General features: G+C 43.8%; 2 protein-coding genes across 7 annotated transcripts in view; one reads left to right on the forward strand and one right to left on the reverse strand.

Annotated features, from left to right (window-relative positions):
• Positions 1-10,556, reverse strand: part of TRAK2 (trafficking kinesin protein 2) — a 64,847-nt gene extending 54,291 nt beyond the window's left edge. For 3 of the 5 annotated variants that reach the window (XM_034785339.1, XM_034785338.1, XM_034785337.1), the window contains exon 1: positions 10,396-10,555. The gene's annotated coding sequence lies outside the window, so the exon portion shown is untranslated. Of the gene's footprint in view, positions 1-10,395 lie in introns of all 5 variants that reach the window. The other 2 variants (XM_034785335.1, XM_034785336.1) reach the window with 1 other exon arrangement.
• A 177-nt stretch (positions 10,557-10,733) lies between these two features.
• Positions 10,734-14,396, forward strand: part of STRADB (STE20 related adaptor beta) — a 31,799-nt gene continuing 28,136 nt past the window's right edge. Inside the window, exon 1 of one of the 2 annotated variants that reach the window (XM_034785652.1) lies at positions 10,734-10,890. The gene's annotated coding sequence lies outside the window, so the exon portion shown is untranslated. Of the gene's footprint in view, positions 10,891-11,039; positions 11,174-14,396 lie in introns of those variants that run through there. The other variant, XM_034785653.1, reaches the window with a different exon arrangement.

The following is a 14,396-nucleotide window of genomic DNA, read 5'->3' on the forward strand; positions in this document are numbered from 1 at the left end:
AAATTTGCAGATGACAAAGAGTTAGGCGGGGTAAGGGTTGCCAACACTTTTGAATTTTAGCTCTATCAGCCAATCTTGATAAATTGGAGAACTGGGCTACAGACAACAAAATGAAATTCAACAAAGACAAATGTAAAGTGCTAAATTTACGGAAGAAAAACTAAATGCACAAATACAGAATGGGGGATAACTGGCTTGGCAACAGCACTGCTGAGAGGGATCTGGGAGCTGTGATGGATCACAACCTCAACATGAGTCAGCAACATGATGCTGTTGCGGAAAAAAAAAAAAAGCGCAGCAATTTTAGGTTGCATTAACAGAGGCATAACATGCAAGTCACAGGAGGTGACAGTACTGCTCTACTCGGCACTGGTTAGATGCTGAAGATTCATCACAACACCTTACAATAAACCACTTTTTTTTCCCCTTTGCATTTTTATTATTGATAGCATCAAAAATGTTTTTTTTCTCCCCATCTGTGCAGGATGGCACTTTAAATCTCTTCTGAATAAAGTAAGAGCAGAGCTACTACAGATTGTAGTCAACAGCGTCAAAAGCACGGTGTTGCTCAAACAGCAGTCTAGTCAACACAAAGAAAATTACTGCTCATTCCAGAAACTCTCTGCAGCTTCTAAGACATCATGCAAATATTTAAGCTACTGCATTGTCCAGACAGAGAAAGGCAAATCCATAAGCAGAACCCTCAGACATTTCCTGAAATGTACCAGTACCACAGCATTTCATCTTATTGACATTTGTGGGGTTTCTTATTGCTTTAAAAATAGCTTGCCATAACTTGGCACTTCCAGGGATTAGAACAGACAATTCACTGTACAGTACAACCCATCAAGAGTAATCACGCTCTGTTTGTTTGTTGAGTGCAACTTGCAAATTTAGTTAGATTTATCCACCCAGAAATCACAGGAATACCCTATTTCCAACCTGGCTTTATAATACTTAACTTTGGCACAAACAGTTACCAGATCTGGAATTTATATAAAGATGTCTCTTTTTGCACAATTTAACATGTATAATTTTTTTAAAAGGGCTATTAAAGTTAATATCTGATGCTAGGGCCAGACAAGGTTGCTCATCTTCTCCATGATTATTTTATTCATGCTATAGTTTCTATCCTCTTGTCTTCTTTTTCAGAAGCAGCATGGCATAAAAAAGTGATACAAGACAAAAGGTAATTGAAATCTGTGACTAATACAGTTTAAAGAGAATGTCACAATTTAAATCCAACATTTGGGGATGGTTAAAAATAAATGGGCTGGGTTTTTAAGACATACAATAAAAAAAAATTATGAAAATCACCTACTTGAACTTTAACATTCACCTGGCAGTGATTGTCTCCTAGACATTATGCCAAGGGATGAAAACCCCGGGAGCAGCACGCAATGCAAAAGCCGTTCCCCCGCACCGCCCCCTTTCCTCGAGATCCAGCCCCCGCACGGCCTCCTTTCCTTGACACCCGGCCCCCACGCTACCCCTTACCCACAGTCCCCGCCCACACGCTGCTTCTTCCCCGCAAGAACACACGACCCTCCACTCCCTTCCCCCTGCAAACCACCCCTCCCCCACATCGCTAGCCCTTGTGAGATGGCTTGCTGCTGCGGGTGCGGATATACATAAAAGACGGTTAGCGGATCACGGGTCAGATCATGGGTTGATTCTGACGGACAATGATCCACATTTTTGGATCCGCGCAGGGCTCTACTAATTATCAGACACAAGTCAGGCAGGATACTACTTTTCCAGCACTGTCTGGCTCTCTTGCAATTCTACTCCTAAAAGCTGTTGTGACAGATCTGGAGTTGCCCCTGGCTCTGTCACTTTGTCATATTGTGAAGAGCTGTCCTAAATGTGTTTCTTCTGTACAGCACTTTCCTTTAAATGACTAAAGAATTTTTTATCTGATTGTGAAGAATAAGTTTATTTGCATATTCCCTCTCCCTTATTAATGCCAGTGTCATGATTATATAATGAAAGGGACTAGCTCCTTTTGCTTAGTCAATGTTACTCTGTCATTAAGCAACTGGGTTTTAGAGCCAACTGTGAATCCCACATTATTTTTCTTTATACATAAGGAACAAAATCTTCAGTCTCTTTGCTGCTAATGAAACAACACATGTTCTGAAGGAGAGATAAGCTATTAAAATGTAAGGTCTCTATGTTCTTCCTTGGTTTTTTGATGCATACAGGTGGCCTTATGGACTTTTCTCCCTACTGCTGATTCTTTCACTTTAGAAAAGTCAAATGTCAAATCTGGTTTCACTGGAAGACTCCGATGTCTCAGATACGGAGTGTAAGCTCTCACTCGCTTGCTCTCTCTGCCCTTACAAGGGCACCATCAGTTTAACAAGTCCGCACACAAACAGAAGTGTTGGAATTTTTTTTTAACTACTATTGTACTACATAAAGTTACCATAACTAAAATATATTGAAGAAAAAGTCTCTTTATATTCAATTTATTTTGTGCATTTAACATAACTTTGTGTCTAGTCAGTTGCGTTGTTTCCCCTTTATAGCCATTTTCTCTCATTGATGTAGGTCTTTCACATAAATAGGTTTGTTTTTGACTTATTAACATTTCTTTCTGGGAATATATGAGTATTTCCCAAAACTTGAGTTGGGGGTTTTGAAGTTTCATGTCCCAGAGGAGTAGAAGGAACAGAAGGTACAATTAGACAGCAGTAACCTTAAATCCTTCTTAAAAGTTTTTAGTAACAAAACGTTGTTTTAAAAAGTAAAATGTGATTATAAAGCAATCAAAATCGGCGGGGGTGTCTGGAGAAGGTTTTGTGTGTGAATCTATTTTTGACTTGTTTTTGTTTTTTAATTTGACATATGCCTGTAATTGAAGGACTAGAGATTCTGACTATATAAACAAAGATGTTTTCTCAAGTGTTATCACCTATTCAACCACAAGTAAATGAAAGAATTTTAAGGGACAATCCTGTGAACACTCATACACATATAACAACTTTACTCATATGAGTACTTCAAATGAAGTCCCAGAGACTATGAGATCAATGGGACTATGCAAGTGCATGAAGTTAAGCAGACATGTAAATATTTGCAGGATCATGAAAGGAAATGCAGGCAGTGAGAAACAACTAAGGCTGTTCACTTGTCCCAGCTGAATAACTGCAAGACTACATTTAACTACATCTAATTGCAGAATATTTCAAAGATTTAAAACCATTAGACATGACTAGGGGCTTGTCTACACAGGAAAGCTGACCAGAATAGCTATTTCAGAATAAACTATTCCACAACAGCTGCCTGTGTGAATACTTTACTCTAGAATAAAATAATTCCCCTACCTCAGATGCGACAACAAATAAAGTCACATTTATTCTAGAATAGAGTCTTCATACGGGAGCTAGTGCAGAATACCTTATTCTGCAATGGTTTTCCCAGTGTAGACACACTGAATGCAAGACCATCAGTTTTCTGGATTTAAAGTGTAAAGCAACTGGGAACGAAACATAACCATATGTATATGTCTCCCAAGTGCCACCATTTCAAGAATAATTAGTTTAATGACAGTCATTAATACCCACTGTGATGCTGGCAGGCCAGATGCTAGCTCTTGCCCAGGCTGCAGGCATTAGCTAAGAACTCAGAGCTGGAGACCAGAACAGGTCACTTGTATGTTATTTTGAGCAAAACTAAATATTAGTCTTATACGAATGTATGAATGTATTAAGAAAATATGTAAGTTATGCTTTATACCTTTGAAAATGTTTGCTCTAAACTTGTGAACTCAGGCACAGAAATCATTCCTACTGCCCATCTAGAAGGACTATCAAAATCAAATGGGCCACAAAGGACCATTGCAATACAAAAGATTGGTTAATGGCTCTATCACACCCCTGGAGGAGTATGTGCAGAAGGCCTCATCCCATTGCTCTGAAAGCTGGAAGAGGGAAATAAAAATAGCTGAGGTGAAAATTTTCCATCTTTTTGGCTGTTTGAACTCTGAAGGGACAGAGATTCTAAATTGGAGCCAGAGATCCCTACAGGCTGCCTCCTGAGTTTGCCCGGAAAGTCACTTTGAATTGAGAGATCACTACAACTCTGTCACTCCTAGGATTTAGATGGCAACAATTTGTGTGTAGATGTTTGCTTGCTTTAACCTGTAAATAACTCTTATTCCTTTTTCCTAGTTAATAAACCTTTAGATGGTTTGTTACAGGATTAGCTGCAGGCGTTGTCTTTGGTGTAAAATCTAGGGCATCAATTGATCTGGGGTAAGTGACTGGCGTCTTGAGATTAGAAGCAACCTGAATGTGGGGTGATTTTTGGTTTATGTGAGCATTTATCATGAAGTTGGGTGGCAAGATAGGCTGGAGAGTCTAAGGGGACTCTCTGGACCTCCATGTTAAGACTGTTATAATGATCTACAAAAACAACAAGGAGTCCAGTGGCACATTAAAGACTAACAGATTTATTTGGACATACGCTTTCATGGGTAAAAAACCCACTTCTTCAGATGGTTTTTACCCACGAAAGCTTATGCCCAAATAAATCTGTTAGTCTTTAAGGTGCCACCAGACTCTTTGTTGTTTTTGTGGATACAGACTAACACGGCTACCCCCCGATACTTATAGTGATCTAGGACAGTGGGGGCTGCGGGAAGCGGCGCGGGCCAAGGACTGTGCTGGTCGCCCTTCCCGCAGCCCCCATTGGCCTGGAGCAGCGAACCGCAACCAGTGAGAGCCACGACAGGCCGAACCTGCAGACGCGGCAGGTAAACAAAACGGCCCGGCCCGCCAGGGGTTTTCTCTGAACAAGCGGCGGACCGGCTTTGAGAACCGCTGATCTAGCAGTTCTCATTTGTTACTGACTTTGTGAAAACTAATTATAGAACAGATCACCAGTTTGGGGTGTCCACCCCGTTTTTGACAGTCTGTCCTCAAATACGCTCTCACAGTCGTGAGCCACTCCAGACAGCATGACACCCATGACAGCTTGAAAGTTTTGTAATGAAAACAGATTTAGTAAATTAAATTGGTAGATTTTAGGCAAATTAATTTAGCTAACTTTTATCTAAGAATTTTTACTTAAAGCAAAGACTCATTTCAGATATTTAAATCAAATAATTTGATGCTCTTCACACACTACAATGATAGTACAGAAAAAATACAGGGCAAACACACTGAAAAAAGGAACATGCTCAGGTAACTGAATAACAGTATTTAAAAACAGGAGAAAGCAGAGTTTCTGAACAAAATCATGGCAAAACAAACAGTTCTTATTTTAAGTCCATCTACAATAACTTCTGCAAAGTAACCATGTCATGATTATTAGTTCCCAAATATTTTCTGCACATACACAACATTAATAACAGATATATTACCATTTTGGCAGTGTGGGTTTTCTTTTCCTTCTACTTTCACCAAAAGCATCCAGTGAGGCCTGGACCTTTATTTCAGAGTACAAGAAAATGTCATGAAACCAATACTTTGGTTAGGGAGCATACCAGGGAAAGACTGCAATGAAATTCTGATGACTCCATTCTAAATTCCTGACTCTTTGGGAAACAAAAGGCCCTTAGGTACATGTCTGAGTTAGGACTGGGTGGCTCCAGGGAAAGTCAGCAAGTGGTGTCTTCATGTCTCTTTGCTACAAACAGGGTATGTCATTTCTTAGAAACGGACTGAGTACTCTGAGTGAATTAGTGGCAGAAAATAAACATTTTAGCAATGACTAGTGGGGAATCATGGAATAATATAAGCAGCTGTTTCCTTTTATTCTTGGAGGACACAAGCAAGAGATTGGATTTCCCAAAATAGTAACCTAAATGCTATGTATTATTATCAACAGTTTTCATCAATATGTTATATCACTGTCTTTACATAAAGATCTTTAGGATAAAATATTCTTACAATATTAAGAGTCTTACTGTACAAGTTTGTTTCACTGGGCAACATTTAAAATGAGCATGTTGTATTCAGTTTTTTTGAGCATTTAGGGTCACTGACACATAGCTAGTAAAAAACACAATCTGGAAATACTTATCAGTCAAGAGATTGGTTTCTTAATATACCTAAAACAGTGCATTACTTCAAGATTAAAACAAAGCAAGTAACATTTCTTTCTTCAAATCAGAAGCAGTAGCTAAGTTACTTTCATCTGATGTCATTATCGGGTTTTTTTATATTTGTTTGAAAATCTATAGAGATGTATTAATCACTGTATTTTTAGAGGTCTTCAGAAATTCCACAATGTGATTTTTTTTAAATAGTTTGAGAATTTTAGTTCAAAGCTCAAAAACAAATTCTGCACTACTGTATTTTAAAACAAATTTTGCACTATTAAAATGTTCCAATAATAACCTTGCTCACTGTCTATTATTGAATCACCAGCCTCAAAATGAGTATAGCCACCATTTTAAGTGATAGAAAGGTTTTGCTGTCAGTTCTGTAATCATCTCTGTGGAAATGCTGTTTTGTAATTTCTTAGAACAATACTTGTCAGTGAATCACATATCCCTAAGCTTCCTATAAAGACAGGACACAGCAGAAAGGCTATTCCTCCCCCAAAGATCCTCTCTTATGGAAGCAAATCACTGTCATAAAAAGCTGTGCTGCATAAGAACTTTAGGCCTTGGCTACACTTGCGGATTTACAGCGCTGCCGCGGCAGCGCTGTGAAGCGCAAGTGTAGTCGCGCTGCGAGAGCTCTCTCGCAGCACTGCAAGTACTCCACCTCTCCGCGGGGAATAGCTTGCAGCGCTGCGAGCGAGTGTGCAGCGCTGCAGGCACTGATTACACTGGCGCTTTACAGCGCTGCACTCGCTGCGCTCGGGGGGGGGGGGTGTTTTTTCACACCCTTGAGCGCAGCAAGTGCAGCGCTGTGAATTGCCAGTGTAGCCAAGGCCTTAGTCATATAAAACCAAGGCCTCAGAAATACCTAATAGAGATTAGATAAACTAGGCTACACAGATATAAAAATATTATGGCAGCATCACCTCATACAAGGGAATCAATATGTCAAGCAATGGGAACTAGATTATTTCATATTTACTTCAACAATTTATTATTTATATGAACGGGCATCTATTCAACGCTCTAGCACCCCTGCCATAAATTACAAGAACAAATTACATTGATCTGTGACCAATATAAATGAACTACTCACATGTCACTATATCTCTATTGAAGGAAACAAAGAAATCCAAGAGACAAGACAGTGTTGAAGGGTGTATAAAAAGAAGGGGGGAGAAGGGAGGAGAGAAGCTAATTATAAATGATGTTAAATGATGTGTTTCAGAAAAAAACAGTAACTCAACTAGTCACTAGCTTTACTGCTCACTCCTAAAACACAGAGTATATTTTCCAACAAACAATTTCTGTTTCTTTTGTAATGCTATTCAGAGGCCTGAACAGTATTAACAGTATTGCATTTGTAACTCGGTGACATCAGCCACTGGCAGCAACGGGACTGGAGAAAAAGAAAAAAAAAAAATCAAGTAGCCTTGAATTGTATTATCTGGTTCATTCTATGTAGAGCCAGTGGTAATGATCCTTAATAAAGAGTTACTGACACTCAAATGGTTCAATTTAACCAAAGCACAGAAAGTTGAGGGCTTTAAGTAGAAACAAAAGTTTAAGAATTTTATTTCTAGAACAGGATCTGTAGATGTGAAACCATAAATAAAATACAAATTGTTCTTTATATAGCACCTTTCATCTGAGGCTTTCAAAATGGGTTACGATCATTGACCAATATTGACAACATGCCTAAGAGAGGAGTATATTAAAATACCTCTTTATAGAATACTGCAACAAGAGTAGCTACTTCAAATACACAATTTTTTTTTAGATTCAACTTTAAAAAAAATATGCCCATATAAAAGCATCATGACAATAAATTAGATTTACAACACTAAATACACAAGTAAGTTAACTCTGCCAGCCAGCAGCCTTAGATAAATAAAGATAAATAATAATCTACTAGCTGAGATAAATTATTATTTGTATTACTGTGGTGCCTAGAATAAAAGTGGGGGAAAAATCCAAAAAAGTCATTTAACCCTAATTTATAGCCAGTAACATACCCTTAACTTTACCCCACAAATAGTTTTGCAGCATTTCTGAAGGTAATCAAATTCAGGGTATTTCCAAAGGGTGTTTTTTTTCCATCCTAAGTCCAGTGAGTGACTCAGTAACACACAGGTTTTCTATGAAAAATCCTCTTGTCAGATTTATCAAAAATACCTCCGAAACCAAGACAAAGAACAATGTGCATTTGACTCCATATAATGGAGGACTGATTTCAAGAAAAGATTAAAAGTTGCATTCAAAGTGTAATTTTAACAAAGTATAATTTGAAACAGACCAGGTAATTCATGAAAAACAGGGTTTCTAACCGAAATTCTTACAGTATCACTATTAATACCATAATACAACTTTGCAGTGAAGAAGACTGTTGCAAAACTTGGTGAAGTCTGAATCTCTTTTGCACCAGATCTGCCCACAAGCAGAGCCACAACAGAATTTAAAACAACTTTATTTTCTATCAGTAAATATATAATCTCTAATCATAATATGATTGAAAGGTACTTTGAATGCATGAATGAACTCATTGATTAGGAGCTTAAAGTCAGGCCATCTGGCATGTTTGCAGCTACCACTAAAATTTACAATGAAGTTTAACATTTGACTGAAAGTATTACAGTAATTTGAGCATTCTTAATATACATATTATATATAATGGCAGAGAATACTTTGATGGGTTCTTACAGAATTTTCTTTTCTTAAAACAAAACCCACACTTCAGAGGCTGAAATGCTTGTAATAACTAATAGCTGAATGTTCAAGCTCCTGCATGGGTGCAATTTGTAAAGTTGCATGTAAAAAAGCCAAAAATGGTCAAGAACTTAAAAAATTGATGGTAGCAGACCACGAAACCTAGAGATGATTCAACCTGGTGATATTCTGAATAAAAACTGGGTAATTATCCCATTGATAAGTAAACCTGGTGATAATCTAAACAAAAGGCGCTCTCAAGCATACTTGAAGCTGTTTTCATTGCTTCCCACTGACCTAACATAATTTAAAGCCTTGACCTACATTAAACTTTTCTAGGGAATCTCCCAAGAAGCAGTAGCAACAGTGGGAGCCCTAGTGTAGATAGGACACTTGCATTCTTACACTGCATTATCTAGTACTATCCTGAGCAAGATTATATGATATAGTGATGAAAATGTAGGTAGCTACACACAAAACACAACATTGTAATTACACCAATGGTAGTGGAAAATTTCCCCCCCACAAAAGGATGGCAATAGAGTAGACACCGCATCAGAGGGTAAACAATTTTCCCCAAGTCATGTAGCAAGTCAACAGCAAAAACAGAAACAAAATGCAGACCTTCTGATTCAGTCTCATGCTCTAGGCTACTCAGTTGTATTCCCCCTGAAAGAAAGTGTAAAATAAAGCAAACCTCCCCTAATTAACTTCTTTCAGTAAGTCCCAAGAATAAAACATTCTATTGAGAAAAATTTTGACAGTATAGCCACAGTAAGAGGCCACATTACTGCATTAGTTAGTTTCTAAATAATAACTAATCTGCATTAGTGTTTCTAATTAATTAATGCACCTTAGCCATACTTATCTGCTAATACGTTAGCAATCTGCATTTTGAATCATCAACAGAGGAAAGGGTGTTAAAAAACTCAAAGAGTAACTACTCCTCCCACGCACACACCTCTTGGAAGCCCTACTTGAGACCATTATAAGAGAACAGGTTTATGAAATGCTCCTTCCAATGTAGTACAACTCTCCCGCTTCCCTCCACAAATGGGAAGGAAGTCCCATTGCTCCCTGTTCCATGTCTCTCCCAGCAATCATCATTTCCATAGCAGGGCTGGAGAAAACTCATCCTTGAGCCTGTAGGGATTTATCCCAGTCACACAACTGGGGATTCCATGGGTGTCACTCAGAAAAGAAACAGACCCATTGTTTTCGGTTAACAAGGACGGGGTGGTGAATAAAGGGGGACCAGGAGGATGAAAGGGGCTTGGGGGGGGGGGGTGAAAGACCAGGGAGAAGGCGGTGACTGGGTTAGAGGTGGAGGTGACCGGAGGCGGGGTGGAGCTGACTGGGGGCAGTAGGGGGCTTACGGGATCAGGGAGCGGGGGACTGAAGAGGGCGGGAAAGGACGAGGGAGCGAGATAGAGGAGACGGGGAGAGCTGAAGAACTGAGGACCAAGGGGCTGAAAGAGGAGGGCAGGAGGGGGCTGAAGGACCGGGGGGATGGAGGGCGGGGTCCGGAGACCGTTGGTTGGAGGACGGGCGGGGGAGATGGAGATGACGGGGGTCGGGGATCACGGTGAACGGGGGAATCATGGGGAGCGGGGATCACCCCGGGCCCCTCTTACCCGCTCCGGGGCGGGGTTCCCTCCTTGCCGGCGCTTCCGGCCGCCTCCGCTAGCTAAACAAAAGCCTCCGCAGCGCCCCGGTAGCAGGGTCGCGACCCGCGGGCAAGCAGAGAGGCAGGAAGAAGGTGGTGACCGCTGCTCTGCGTCATAACATAGCGACCGAACGCTCCCTCAAGCCAACCCGGGGCCTACAAATCCCGGCATGCAACGGGCGAGGCTCGCGATGGAGACTACGACTCCCAGCGCGCACTTCAGGCCGAGTGGCAGCCTGGGGCTCGTAGTCTCGCCCGGGAGCCTCCGCTCGGCGCTGGACTCGGCTGGGACGGGGGGCGGGGCTCAAAGTTTGAGGCTGTCGCCGAGCGGAGGGAGTGGAGGGGCTGTGGCTGCGGGCTGGCCCGGGCCGGGAGGCCGTTACACTGGCAGCGGGGGAGGAGCTGGTGGGCCCCTTCCCTGGTTTTCGCTCCCGCAGCCCCGCCCGGCCCCGGCCGCGCTGAGGTGAGAGGAGAAGGAGAAGGAGGGAGTTACGGGGGCGCGGTGAGCGGGGGCAGTAGGGAGCTGGACTCCGGGCGGGGCCTGCCTGGGGCGGTCCTGAGGCTAGTACCGACTACGCTGTAGCCGGCGAGGGAGTAGGTGGTGCTCGGGCCGCGCGGGGGGCGTAGCAGGACGGGCGGTGCTGGGTCCGCTGGGTGGGTGCGGGGTAGAGTGACGAGATGTCCCGCTATTTAACCCTTTGTCCCAGTCGATGTACGATCGGGACCCCATTTGTCCTGATATTCAGGTAAGGAGGTGAGCGGGAGGGAGGCGCCGACTCTGTGGGTGATCCGGGGCAGCCAAGCTCCCCTCCCCCAGTGCGCTGTGTCCCCGCTCCTCTCCCTCCCAGCTTCTGCCGCCTAACAGCTGTTTGGTGGCATGTGGGACTTTCTGAGAGGGAGGGGGAGGAACAGGGAGCGGGGACACAGCACGCTCAGGGGAGGAGGTGAAGAAGAGTCGGGGCAGGGACTTGGGGAAAAGAGTGGAAGGGGGGTGGGGCAAGGGCAGTATAGGGGCGGGAGGCAGGTGCACACCTACCAGGCAGAGGGGAAGTCAGTGCGGTAGGGTAAGAGGCGAGCCAGTGATGGGCGGGGGATGCGAGGAGGCAAGCAGAAGGCCAGCGAGGGGGGTGTGAGGAGGCGAGCGGTGGGTGGGAGACTGTGGAGAGATGCAGCAAGCCAGCAGCAGGCCGGGGGCTGAGGAAGGGCATGGTGGCTGAGGAAGGGCATGATGGTGGGGGGGATGTGGGACCTGGGACAGAGTGGGGTGGGACTGTTGGCAGGGCTGATGGCACCCCAGTGTGTCCTGATATTTTACTGTTGTGATCTGGTCACTGGGGGGGGGGGGGGAAGAAGTAGCAGGAAGGGCGGTGCCAGGTCCACTGGGGGGGTGGGGGAGTAGCGGGAGGGGCAGTGCTGGGTCCGCTGGTGCGTGGGAGTGGCTGGATGGGGTGGGGCGGTGCCAGGTCTGTTGGGGGGAGGGTGGGGGAATGGTTAGTGGGCAGGGCCTAGTAAGTAGGGCCTTAAGCTAGATTCACCAGGGGATGGTGACTTAAGCCCTGAGATAAGTGGGGATGTGGGATACCAGAAGGAAACTCAAGGAGGAGGGTGCAACAGGGGAGGCCTCCTGATTCATACTGAGAAAGTAGGGCAATCTTAGGTGCCTGTACACTAACACAAGAAGCCTAGGATACAAGCAGGAAGAATTGGAAGTTCTGGCACAATCAAGGAACTATGATGTGATTGGAATAACAGGGACTTGGTGGGGTAACTCACATGACTGCAGCACTGTCATTCATGGGTATAAACTGTTCAGGAAGGACAGGTGGGGGAGAAAAGGTGGAGGAGTTGCACTGTATGTAAGGGAGCAGTATGACTGCTCAGAGCTCCAGTATGAAACTGGAGAAAAGCCTGTTGAGAGTCTTTGGGTTAAGTTTAGAGGCAAGAGCAACAAGGGTGATGTTGTGGTGGGCGTCTGCTATAGACAACCAGACCAGGAGGATGAGGTAGATGAGGCTTTCTTAGGAAAACTAACAGAAGTTTCCAGATCACAGGCCCTGGTTCTCCTGGGGGACTTCAATCACCCTGATCTAATGGGAGAGTAATACAGCAGTGCACAGACAATCCAGAAAGTTTTTGGAGAGTGTTGCGAACAACTTCCTAGTGCAAGTGCTGGAGGAACCAACTAGATGCCATGCTCCTCTTAATCTGCTGCTCGCAAACAGGGAAGAATTGGTAGGGGAAGGAGAAGTGGGTGGCAACCTGGGCAGCAGGTTGGTCAAGCTTGGGAAGCACTGGATGGTCAAGATCAGGATCCTGACAAAAGGAAGAAAGGAGAGCAGCAGAATACAGACCCTGGACTTCAGAAAAGCAGACTTTGACTCCCTCAGGGAATTGATGGGCAGGATCTCCTGGGAGGCTAATATGAGGGGGAAAGGAGTCTAGGAGAGCTGGCTGTATTTTAAAGAAGCCTTATTGAGGGTGCAGGGACAAACCATCCCAATGTGCAGAAAGAATAGCAAATATGGCAGGCGACCAGCTTGGCTTAACAGAGAAATCTTCGGTGAGCTTAAACACAAAAAGGAAGCTTACAAGAAGTGGAAACTTGGACAGATGACTAGGGAGGAGTATAAAAATATTGCTCAAGTATGCAGGGGTGTAATCAGGAAGGTCAAAGCACAATTGGAGTTGCAGCTAGCAAGGGATGTGAAGGGTAACAAGAAGGGTTTCTACAGGTATGTTAGCAACAAGAAGAAGGTCAGGCAAAGTGTGACCCTTACTGAATGGCGGAGGCAACCTAGTGACAGATGATTTGGAAAAAGCTGAAGTACTCAATGTTTTTTTTTTTGCCTCGGTCTTTACAGAAAAGGTCAGCTCCCAGACTGCAGCACTGGGCAGCACTATATGGGGAGGAGTTGAGCAGCCCTCAGTGGTGAAAGAACAGGTTAAGGACTATTTAGAAAAGCTGGACATGCACAAATCCATTGGTCTGGATCTAATGCATCCAAGGGTGCTGAGGGAGTTGGCTGATATGATTGCAGAGCCATTGGCCATTATCTTTGAAAACATGTGGTGATCGGGGAGGTCCTGTACGATTGGAGAAAGGCAAACATAGTGCCCATCTTTTAAAAGGGGGAAGAAGGAGAATCTGGGAAACTACAGAGCAGTCAGCCTCATCTCAGTCCCTGGAAAAATCATGGAGCAGGTCCTCAAGGAATCCATTTAGAAGCAATTGGAGAAGAGGAAGGTGATCAGGAACAGTCAACATGGATTCACCAAGGGCAAGTCATGCCTGACCAACCTGATTGCCTTCTATGATGAGATAACTGGCTCTGTGGATGAGGGGAAAGCAGTGGACGTGATATATATTGACTTTAGCAAAGCTTTTGATAGGGTCTCCCACAGTATTCTTGACAGCAAGTTAAAAAAGTATGGATTGGATGAATGGACTATCAGGTGGCTAGAAAGCTGGCTAGATTGTCAGGCTCAACAGGTAGTGATCAACAGCTTGATGTCTAGTTGGCAGCTGGTATCAAGAGGAGTGCCCCAGGGATCTGTCCTGGGGCTGGTTTTGTACAACATCTTCATTAATGATCTGGGTGATGAGATGGATTGCACCCTCAGCAAGTTTGTGGATGACGCTAAGACGGGAGGAGAGGTAGATATGCTGCAGGGTAGCGATAGGGCCCATGGTGACCTAGGCAAATTGAAGGATTGGGCTAAAAGAAATCTGATGAGGTTCAACAAGAACAAGTGCTGAGTCCTGCACTTAGGATGGAAGAATCCCATGCACTGCTACAGGCTGGGGACCGACTGACTAAGCGGCTGTTCTGCAGAAAAGGACCTGGGGATTACAGTGGACGAGAAGCTGGATATGAGTCAACAGTGTGCTCTTGTTGCCAAGAAGTCTAAGGGCATATTGGGCTGCATTAGTAGGAGCACTGGCAGCAGATCGAGGGAAGTGATTATTCC

The sequence above is a fragment of the Trachemys scripta genome, chromosome 11 (genome assembly GCF_013100865.1).
Source record: "Trachemys scripta elegans isolate TJP31775 chromosome 11, CAS_Tse_1.0, whole genome shotgun sequence".
In the NCBI taxonomy this organism is placed as follows: domain Eukaryota; kingdom Metazoa; phylum Chordata; order Testudines; family Emydidae; genus Trachemys; species Trachemys scripta.